Source organism: Penaeus japonicus, unplaced genomic scaffold (genome assembly GCF_977035675.1).
Source record: "Penaeus japonicus unplaced genomic scaffold, GWHDUDI00000001_assembly GWHDUDI00000013, whole genome shotgun sequence".
NCBI classification, from domain to species: domain Eukaryota; kingdom Metazoa; phylum Arthropoda; class Malacostraca; order Decapoda; family Penaeidae; genus Penaeus; species Penaeus japonicus.
In genome coordinates, this window is record NW_028234415.1 from 30,238,857 (window position 1) to 30,251,356 (window position 12,500).

Consider the following 12,500-nt stretch of genomic DNA (forward strand, 5'->3'; position numbering starts at 1 on the left):
CGAGAGAAAAAAGTGCAGGAAGCGGCGGTGCCACCATAACGATAAGTAAAACATCGTTTTCTTTTGTTTTGTTTTTTATCACTTTGTTACACCATGTGGGATGCTGTGTGTGTGTGTTTGTGCGCGTGTGTGTGTGTGTGATTAACGTCATTATCATTACTGGTTGGGTTATAATTACTAATATTTTTGCTTGTTATTTTTATTGGTAACATCAAGATTAATATTTTGATTTAGAAGTGCCAGAGGCGCAGTGGAAGCATGCTAACCTGATTTTGATACTCCACAAATTATCCTTGTAATTTATGAAATAAAGCTTTTGAATCTGAATTTGAATCACGTCTAATTATCACTATCACCTTCTACTACCCATATATAGTGGACATAATCCGCGATTTTCTCCCTACACTCCACAAGCTGACCCTCGATAGGAGGGCATGAAGGAACTCAGGGGAATTGCGGGGTAATATAGGATTAAATTGCATTGATATATTCCTTACTTTTAAATGAAGATCTAAAAGACGGGGTTCCTTTGCGATTTTCTCCCCCATGCATACGCCATGACATGAAGTAAAACTTGACGGTAAATATGTTGGCGTTCTTTACGTGTAATTATCCGTCTACAAAAATTTACGACAGCAACCTAACCTAACCTTACATAGTATTGAATTGCCCCCTCCCCCTCCTCTCCCCCCCCTCCCTCCCCCACTGGAGCTCTCCTTTTTCAGACAACTTCGTCCTACTCACCTCTCTTCATTACTATCATCCGATCCTTGTTTCTTCATCACGTTCCGACGCTTCGATGGGCGCCAGCGCTGAGTCAGTCCCTCGTCTTTGTCTCCCGCTGCCCAGAGACTTCCCCTTTTCCATTGTCTTGTGTTTCGAGAGCTTTTTAGTGTCTTTTATGAAGGCCGGATGGAGATAGGGCGTGGTTTTCTCATTCTGTACTTATATTGGTGATAATGGAGGCTTAATATTGCTGAAGGTCACTTTTATTGATTTTTATTTTTATGATTCTACTTGTTTGATTAGCATTAGCATTATCATCATTTTTATTAGAAGTAGCAGCAATAGTAATACTATCATCCTTTTCATCATTATTACCACAATTAATACTATACTTGTGTACAATAGAATGGCCTTCAATTATCGCCTTCCATTCACTACTTAACCCAGAACACACATTATTACTAGTACTATTATTACGGTTATTTATACTATTATTTCATTATCGCTGTGATTATCGTCATGATCGGCCTTAGCAGTAGTAGAAGTAAGAGCAATAGTATCATTATTATAATTATTATCATCGTCATCGCCATCGTCGTCATCATCATCATCATCATCATTATCATCATACCATCACCATCATCATCATCATCATCATTATAATAGTTATCATTATCATTATTACCATCATCATTATCATTATCCTAATTACCATCATAATCATCATGATCATAGTCATCGTCATCGTCATCATCAATTTCATCATTACTAGCACTAGCACCATCATCATTATCATAACTATCATCATGATCACCATCATCATCATCATCATCAACAGCACCTTAATAAGCACTACTGCTACCAACCATCAACCTCTCTTTATCCACAGCTGCAGTAGTAACACTAAACTTCATCGTCGTCATCACTCCCATAATCACATACTAAATAATAGTAGAATAATCATCAGACCACAACATTCCAAGAAAGGTTTCTTCAATTCTTTCCCCTCGCAACGTGATAACAGACGCCAGAGAGCAGCTTCGTCAACGGTCTCCTTGCAACACCACGAGAAAATGTGGTGAATAAGGTATGCAAGGGAAATCAAATGAGGTCATTAAATTCGTTTATACAGGTGATGTGACGGTAAAAAAAAAAAAAACAGCGATAGGTCTAATAAAGCCAATGACAATTATAATAGATAAGCTTGTGGTAAAAGATGTTGAATCGGGGAGAAGGCGGTTGCAATACAAATCCGTTTAATGCATAACGAAGCAAGTTTGATATATTTCCGGAATAACGACGTTCTGCCCACTATGTAGGTTGGCCGCACTTTGGAACCCACTCTCTGGCCCGTCTGGAATAATTGTGTATGATATCTTTTCCAAAGCCGCCCCAGGTCCATATATTGACTTACGCTCCATCCGGTCATAACATATGAAGCGAATATAATAAAACACTGCCACAAAATGAAAGGAAAAACTCGGGACTTTTTTAAATAACTGACATCGATATAGTGTTGACTTATCCTAACACGTTGCGTAAATCTTTGGTTAAACATCATCATTCACAAATTGTCTAATGCTTATGAAAGAAAGATGCTAGAATCTCTTTTAATTAAAAAAGATTCCCAATTTAAACTTAAGTGCTGGTCAGTGGGGGTTGGATGATCTTACCTCCTTTTAAATTGGGAAAAGCTTTTCCTAGATTAACTGACCTTAACCATCCTCCAGTGACCTGATTCAGGCCTTGCTCCTTCTGTCATCCTTTCTAGTATATATTCTTGTCAAAATTTACTTCCACTATTCATTTTTTTGGATTGCTTACGCCTGATGAGGAACTTCCACTAAAAAGTTTTTCCTTTCATTTTGTGGCAGTGTTTTATTATATCTGTTTTGTGCACGCTACTGTGTTTGTGTTTTTGTGATTCATATGAGCGAATATTTCAAGAGCTACGCGGGGGATGGAGTATAGCCGCCGAAAACCGTTTTCTTAGATTTTAAAATATAATTTACTCATATATACAGAAAAAAACGATAGGTGCAATTGCTAGGAAACCAATTTCAACAGCTACCTGGTACCTAGAACGATACTTATTTTGATAAACTATAGTTAGATAGAATCAATACTTTTTAAGCTGTACCTCGATGCGGGTTCTTTCTAGTATTAAAATCTATACGTATTGGACAATTTTAAAGTCTTAAAGTACCGACGGTAATTCACAGATCCCATGGCTACAGTTACAAATCCTCCACCGGTTCCTCTTTATCCTTCTGTTGTCCCTAATTTAGCAAGCTCAAAGATCCTCAGCATTTTTTATGATTATCTCTTTTTTTTCTATTAACATTTAGTTTATATCTATGATTATTAGTATTCACGTGTTTTTCTATCTATTTATATTTATATATCGCCGAATTCACATGAGGCTTATTTTAATTCTTCTCGCTCCCCAGCAGACCATAATCTAAATCATTTTGAATGAATGTTGATCACGGAGTGTGTGAATGTGCACTTTCGCAAGAAGCTTTTTTTCATTAATTTAACACGTACACTTACACATAAACACATTCGCTCTTTCGCACACACACAAACACACACTCACTCACACGCACAAATATACACACATCCACTTACACACACAAAATTATGATCTCGACTACATTTAGAATGTCAGGCCTAAGGTTCCTGATATTATTATTGGTTGCAGAAAATAAATTAAATTGATCACAGGAAATTGCCCAATTTGATGACTATGTATGACTATTTTGACCCTTAGCCTTATATGAGCACCACACGCTACCACTACTGACTCCTGTTCTTGTAAAAATGATAATAATGCCAAGCCACTGAAACTTGGTGGAATTCCCGCAGAGTTCCCGATTTTACTTGCGGTTTTAATTTAATCTGCGGTACTTAGCTCACCCCCACATTCAGAATCTTTTTCATAAGGACTGATTGTTTTTCTCGCTTCCCTGTAGATTTTATCTAACCGCTTTTAGTCTTTCCTTACTCCAGTTAACTTTACTAATGTTTTTTACTTAAATGTGAAGAGTAATATATATGTACATAGCTTACTGCATTTATGAATTGTTATTTGTCTAAACTTTTTCCCCACATTCTTTCAACATGCATATATATAAACAGAATCAGCTTATTTCTTCAAGTATAAATTCTACTCTAGCTTTGATCATACCCAACACGTTTGTTGTGCATAAATATAACTGTCTTGTCAGACCTTCACGTGATATCAAAAAGAGAATATCTGATGCATTTTTTTTATAATTGTTATTCACAAGCAGAGTGGCGCAGTGGAAGCGTGCTGGGCCCATAACCCAGAGGTCCGTGGATCGAAACCACGCTCTGCTATGAGTTTTGTTGTTGCCGAGAAAGGCTTTTGTTGTTGCTGATGCCATTATTAGCACTACCATCACTGTTACATTTAGCTGATGTGACATTTGAAAAACTGAATTAAAAAGGTTTTAATTTTATATTTATTTATTTATCTAATTTTCTTTTATTTTACTTTTCTTTATCTACTTTTACTTATTTTTGATAAATGAAAATCCTCCTAAAATGAAATACATATGACAGTAATGGCTGAAACTACATAGCTTACATCATAATGGTTATTCAAGCATTTTGAATTAATATTGGTGGCGGGAATGCTTACTTATATGCGCAATGTCGCCTATGTATTTTTCTCCTATAAATCATCTCATGTAAACACATACATAGCCACAGTTGGTCACGCCTGAACATTATCGCACGAATTCATTCTCATCTCCATTCGTTCACGTGCAGATACACACATACATGATTATGTTTATCATTGAAACGCTACACCCGGACTGAGGGGTCAAGACGACTGGAATTATAAATTATTATAGAAAATTAACAGATCTTATTAATGTAAAAGTGTGTGTGTGTGTATGTGTGTGTGTGTGTGTGTGTGTGTGTGTGTGTGTGTGTGTGTGTGTGTGTGTGTGTGTGTGTGTGTGTGTGTGTGTGTGTGTGTGTGTGTTGATCAGTTAATCCTACTGATGCTTCTGACTTAACTGTGAATAACATTATATATGTACACAGCTTACTGCATGCATAAATTGTAATTTGTCAAAACCTCCTTCAGTCTTCCAAAATGTTTAGAATGAACATAGTAATTTAGTTTCAAGTATAACTTTTTCCCCAGTTCTGATCATACCCAAAGGTATGATTGATTTGCATACATATATTTGCCTTGTCAGACCTTCCCGTTATATTATAAATAATTAATAGCTTATGCATCACAAGCAGAGTGGCGCAGTGGAAGCGTGCTGGGCCCATAACCCAGAGGTCCGTGGATCGAAACCACGCTCTGCTACAAGTTTTGTTGTTGCCGAGAGAGGTTTTGCTTGTCACTAATCCTATTACTAGTATTACCATAACTGTTATGTTTAGCTGATGAGAAAACTGAAGGATACTGAAAGGAAAAAGGATTTCATTATTTTTTTCTAATAAATGAAAGTCGCGCCAAATAAAAAACGACATTAGTGGCCGAAACTATATAGTTCGTATCATACTGGTTATTTAAGCATTTAGAAAAAAAAGGATGAAGAAATGCTTACTTATAAATGTAACTTTGCATGCGTTTTTTTTTCTATAAAATTTTCACATATAAGCACATTCACTCACATAAACCCACAGTTGTTCATGCTTGTAGATTACCGTACAAGCTCTTACCAACTAAGCTAGTGCACGTGCACACAGGCATACATGATTATCTTTATTATTGAATCCTTACAATCAGAATGAGTGGGTTAAATTTATTAAAATTATAAATGATTATAGAAAACTTGTAAGATATATTTTACAGCCAGTTGAGCATATTAAAATGCAAAGCTAATAATACTCTGCGGAAATTCCTGCAGATTTCATTAATAGACTTTAATTTCAGCTCAAAAGTATCACCTTCACGATTGCTCTTTAATAATCTTGTATTGCACGCCTATTTTATCAGTTAGACCTGTATATCAGTCCTCAAATAATTTCCTTTGGCCTTCTTAATATTACTACTATGCATTTTTTTTCTCAAAAGAGGGTAATATGCTAAATCTAAGCACAGACAATTTCTAATAATTTTGCGCTCATCGAATCAATGTGTGCTTTCAGATCTGTGTGTGTGTGTGTGTGTGTGTGTGTGTGTGTGTGTGTGTGTGTGTGTGTGTGTCAGTGTCTGTGTATGTGTGTGATCAGATGATCTGACTGGTGCCTCTGAAATAAGGTTGCAAAGTAATATAAATATGCAATGTAATTTCTTAAAACTGTCTCCGAATATTTCATCCACATATCTGTAACATATGAATTCTTCTATACTCTTCTAGTTGCAACTAAACAGCATGATTGGTTAGCATATATATGCTCTCTCTTGTCAGATCTTCAAGTAGTGGTATTTGAACATTTTAACAGTAACTGATGTCAAGGAGAGCGGCGCAGTGGAAGCGTGCAGGGCCGAAACCACGCTCTGATACAGGTTTTGCTGCTGTCGAGAAGGGCTTATCTTATTTACTTTGTGCACATGTTGATCTGGACTATTGAAATTTTACCTTAGAATTGGAATTTTGAATAAAAAACAGAAACGAAAGTTTTGCTGCTGTCGAGAAGGGCTCTTCTTATCACTTCGCGCACATGGTGATCTGGACTGTTGAAATTTTACCTGAGAATAGGAATTTTCAATGAATACAGAAAATATATATATGATTTAATGATTGTCAGATTTATTTTATAATTTCCGCATGTCTGCACATATACACTATTATTTTAACCATTTAAAGTAAAGATGCTTCTTGTTCCAAAATTCATTATAACCCTCACATTTGATTAGCATATTTAAACACTCTCTTGCCAGATCTTCAGGTGTTATGAACATGGAATAGATATTTTGAACTATTTACATCTTATAATCGCAAGCAGAGTGGCGCAGTGGAAGCGTGCTGGGCCCATAACCCAGAGGTCCGTGGATCGAAACCACGCTCTGCTAAGGCTTTTGTTGCTCTCATGGAATAAGAAGTCTTTATCAATGATCTCGTAACTGGCACAGCCATAGCTGTTCTCTCTAGCTGAGTGGATATTTGAGAAAAAAAAGTATCTACTTCTCCGATATATATATATATATATATATATATATATATATATATATATATATATATATATATATATATATATATATATATATATATATATATATATATATATATATATCATCATCATCATCATCAGCCTGTATCAATCCACTGCAGGACGTAGGCCTCTCTCAATCTTTTCCAGTCATTCCGGTCTTGTGTCCTCTGATTCCAATTTACTCCTGCGAATTTTGCTATTTCATCCCGCCATCTAGTCATTGGTCTTGCCCTAGGTCTCTTTGTGTCGTGTATTACCCATTCTGTTGTTTTCTTTGTCCACCTGTTGTCCTGTCTCCGATATATGTGTCCAGCCCACTGCCACTTTTTCTTTTTGATGGTCTTGAGTATATCCTCTACTTTTGTTTGCTGCCTGATCCATGTGGCCCTTTTCTTGTCTCTTAAGCTAACTCCTAGCATAAGCCTTTCCATTCCTCTTTGGGCGCTTACTAATTTCCTCTCGAGTGCCTTGGTCGTAGTCCATGTCTCTGATCCATATGTCATGACGGGGAGGACGCATTGGTCAAAAATCTTTCTCTTTAGACATAGTGGCAGACTACTTCGTAATATATTACTATGTTTACCGAAGGCACTCCAACCTAGCCTGATTCGCCGTTTTATCTCGGCTTCGCAGGATGTACTCGACTGAATGAGTTGCCCTAGGTATACATACTCGTTCACTGCTTCTAGTACCTCGCCCTGTATTTGTATTTGCTTAACTGGGGTTCGACTGTTGAACATGACTTTAGTCTTTTTCATGTTCATTTTAAGGCCAATCTTCAGACTTTCCTTATCTAAATCGCTTATTAATTGTTGTAGTTCATCTGCCGACTCACCGAAAAGAACAATGTCATCTGCAAATCTTAGATTGCTTAAGTGCTCATTCTCTATTTTAATCCCTCTCTCTTTCCAATCTAACTTCTTGAATACTTCCTCTAAGCAGGCTGTAAACAGCTTCGGTGAGATGGTGTCGCCCTGCCTAACACCCTTTTTTATTGGTATTTTATTGGTTTTTGCGTGGATTTTGACGGTCGCTGTACCATCTCTATACATATCCTCTAATAATCTGCAGTATATTTCCTCTACTCCTTGTTTACGAATTGCATCCAGTACTGCAGATATCTGTACCGAGTCGAATGCCTTTTCATAATCTACGAATGCCATACACAGGGGCTTCCTATATTCGTTCGTTTTCTCCCTTATTTGAGCTAGTGTGTGGATATGGTCTGTAGTTGAGAATCCACTGCGGAACCCTGCCTGTTCCCTGGGTTGTTTTGAATCTAATGTATCGGTGGTACGGGCTGTGATGATTTTTGTGAACAGTTTATAGATTACTGAGAGGAGGCTTATAGGTCGGTAATTCTTTAAGTCTTTTGTGTCTCCCTTTTTGTGTATTAGAATTATTATTGCGTTTTTCCAGGCCTTCGGAATTTTACCGACGTCTAGACATCTGTTATAAAGACTGGCCAGCTTTACTGCCGCAATCTCTCCTGTGTCTTGAACAAGATCTACACTAATGCCGTCTTCTCCTGGTGTTTTTCCTCTTTTCATGCTTTTTAGTATATATATATATATATATTTTTCTTCTTCTTCTTCTTCTTCTTTCTTTCTTTTTTTCTTTTTTTTTCTTTTTTTTTTTTGCCAAAGAAAACAAGTGGAATTAAAAAGAATATACAGATATATATGAGAGTAATGACCTAAATTATGTACATTGATATTTAAAGTATCTGACATTGATATTGATAATGGAATGTATTTATGTAAATCAATAAGTTTACTGATGGTTCTGACTTAAATGTGAAGAGTAACATTTATGTAAATAACTTGCTGTATGTATGAATTGTTACTTGTCAAAACTTCTTCCTCACATTCTCTCCCCCTGTCTTGTCAAACCTTCACGTGATATCAAAAAAGATAATATCAGATGCATTATTTTACAACTGGTAATCACAAGCAGAGTGGCGCAGTGGAAGCGTGCTGGGCCCATAACCCAGAGGTCCGTGGATCGAAACCACGCTCTGCTACAAGTTTAGTTGTTGCCGAGAAAGGCTTTTCTTGTTGCTGTTCCTATTATTAGCACTACCTTCACTGTTACATTTAGCTGATGTGACATTCGAGAAACTGAATGAAAAAGTATTTAGTTTTATTTTTTATTTTTTTCTTACTTATTTTCGAAAAAATGAAAATAGCTTATAGCATTATGGTTATTTAGGCAATGTTGTGCAAGAACGGTTATTTTCACGATGAGAGTGCTTATTTATAAGTGCAATTTCGCATGTTTATTTTTTTTTTTTTCAAGTACTTTCCTTACTCTAGTCTTGAATTTGGCCACAAATCTATCACCTCCTTTATGAGAGATATTACAAAATCTAGAATATTGCACGACTTTTTGCCCCCAATGAAATATTTTTAGCTTTAATCTCTTATTATTGTGCCGCCTATCCGTTTTCATATTATTCCTTTTCTTTCTTATCTTTTTGTAAAACGCAGTAATTGTATTGTGATGTAAAAGTTCATTTCATTCAAATAAGAGGAATGTGCTAATTATTTCATGTTATCTTTATTTCATGAATAATCGGTCAAGCACATACGGCTTATTCATGCCAGTGTCCTCAGTATATTCTGTTTCGTTCTGTTACGATTTCTACAAATTTTGTCCTCTCTGAATCAGGTTCCGCTTTCAGATTTGTGTGTGTTCGATTAGCTAATCTTACTTATGGATTTGACTCAAATTGTAATATTTATAATATATGTACACTGCTTACTTCATGTATAAATTGTAATTTCTTAAAATCTACTTTCTCTCCACACGTCTCTAGACGAACACACTCATAAATTTTCCGTAGTTCTGATCACACCCAAGAGCATGTTTAGTTTGCATGCATATGCTTCTCTTGTCAGACTTTCACGTGAGAATATCAAAAAGTAAATATCATATATCTTTTACAATTGGTAATCCCAAGCAGAGTGGCGCAGTGGAAGCGTGCTGGGCCCATAACCCAGAGGTCCGTGGATCGAAACCACGCTCTGCTACAAGTTTTGTGGTTGCTGAGAGAGGTTTTGCTTGTCACTGATCCTATTACTAGCACTACCACTGTTATTGTTATGTCTAGCTGATGTGACATTTGTGAAACTGAAAGAAAAGGATTTTATTATTTATTTTTCTTCAGTTCATTTTTAATAAATAAAATTCATGCCAAATAGAAAACGACAGTAGTGGCCGAAACTCTATAGTTTGTACCATAATGGTTATTTAAGCATTAAAAAAAATATTGATGATGAGAATGCTTACTTATATGTGCAACTTTGTATGTTTTTTTTTTTTCTATGAATATTCACATACAAACACATTCACTCGCATATAACCTCAGTTGTTCATGCTTGTGCAGAACCGTACAACCTAATACTAACTACGCTAGTTCACGTGCACACATGCATGATTATCTTTATTACTGAAACCTCACACTCAGATTATTAGACTTATAAATCATTATAGAAAAATTGTAAGATGTATTTTACAGTTGAGCATATTAAAATGCAAAGCTAATAAAACTAGGTGGTAATTCCTGTTACCTCCTGTTAAAATCCAATTTCTTAATTTTACTACTAAGCATTTTTTCCTTAAAAGTGGGTAATATGCAAAAAAAAAAAAAGTCATCTTTATTTCACATGAAAGGTAAAGTAAAAACAGTCTATCAATGTCACTTTCACTAAAATAATTTGGGTTTTGACGCATCTATTTTTTTTTCTTTATGATTTCTAATAGTTTTGCACTCATCGAATCAAGATATGCTTCCAGATCTGTGTGTGTGTGTCTGTGTATGTGTATGTGTGTGATCAACTGATCTGACTAGTGTCTCTGAGATAAGATTGCAAAGTAATATAAATATACACTGTAATTTCTTTAAAATGTCTCCGAATATTTCATCCACATATCTGTAGATGAATATTATTACTTTATATCTTAAAGTATAAATTCTCTTGTAGTTTTCTAGTTGCAGTTAAACAGCATGATTGGTTAGTATATATATACTCTCTCTTGTCAGATCTTCACGTTGTGTTATCAAGGATTTGAACATTTTATCAGTAACAGATGTCAAAAAGAGTGGCGAAGTGGAAGTTTGCAGGGTCGAAACCACGCTCTGCTACAAGTTTTGTTGACATCAAAAAGAGCTTTTCTTATCACTTCCCGCACATGTTAATTTGAACTATTGAAATTTTTGCATTAGAAATGGAATATTGAATGAAAGAAAAAAAAATGTATATATTTATGTATATATATGTATATATATATGTATATAAATGTATATATATATATATATATATATATATATATATATATATATATATATATATACATATATATACTATTTAATAATTGTGTGACTTTTTATTTACCTTTTTTTTTTTTTTTGCAACTTTTAGATACCCATTTTTTTCTAAAAAAAAAATCAGCAACCAGTTTATTAACTATTCATTTTACCATGTCAGTGAAACCTGATGAAAAATTCCGCAGAGTTTCTCCTCATGCTACAACCTATGGTACTTTACTTGAGCATTGTTTGTTTTTTTTGTTGCATGTTTATTTATTTCAGTCTTTATCCTCGGCGCACTTTCTCAAGCTTTAATAGTCATTTATGTTTTAATAGTACCTCCTGTTATGTCCTATCTTTTTTTTTTTTAATGTGAAGGCAATCTTTTCAAGTTATTATCTCAGAATTTATCCTTTCTCAATGGCGGGCAAAGTAGATTTGATGAAAGCTGTACTCCCTTATCATTTTTTATAATTTTGCACGCCCTTAATCTGTGTATACCCTGTAATTTCATAAGATTTTCCCTTAATATAATTTCCATATGGCTGTACATATAAACTAATATTTTACCTTTTAAAGTATAAATTCTTCTAGTTCCCAAATTCATAATGACTACCATAATTAACTAGCACATTTACACACTCCCTCGTCAGATCTTCAGGTGCTATGAACATGGAATAAATATTTTAAACTATTTTTATCTTAAGATCACAAGCAGAGTGGCGCAGTGCAAGTGTGCTGGGCCCATAACCCAGAGGTCCGTGGATCGAAAACACGCTCTACCACAAGTTTTGCTGTTGCCGAGAAAGGCTTTTGTTGTCTCTGATCACATTACTAGCATCAGCATAAATGTTATATTTAGCTTATATGATATTTAAGGAAGTGAATGAAAAAGGATTTTTTTTTTTCTAACTTATTTTTGATTAATAAATATATATGGCAGTAATGGTCGAAATTACATAGCTTACACCGTAATGGATATTTATGTATTTTGAATTAATAATGGAAGCGGGAGTGCTTACTTATATACGAAATTTCGCACATATATTTTTCTTCTTTAAATTCTCTCATATAGACACATACATAGCCACAGTTGCTCACGCCTGTATATTACCGCATGAGTTCATACTCAAATCCACTAATTCACGCGGAGATAAACACACATAATTATAAATGATTATAGAAAATTATCACATCTTATCAATGACCATGTCAAATGTGTGTATGTGTGTGTTTGATTATCTAATCCTACAAATATTTCTGACAACTGTGAATGATATTAAATATGTACACAGCTTTCTGCATGCATAAA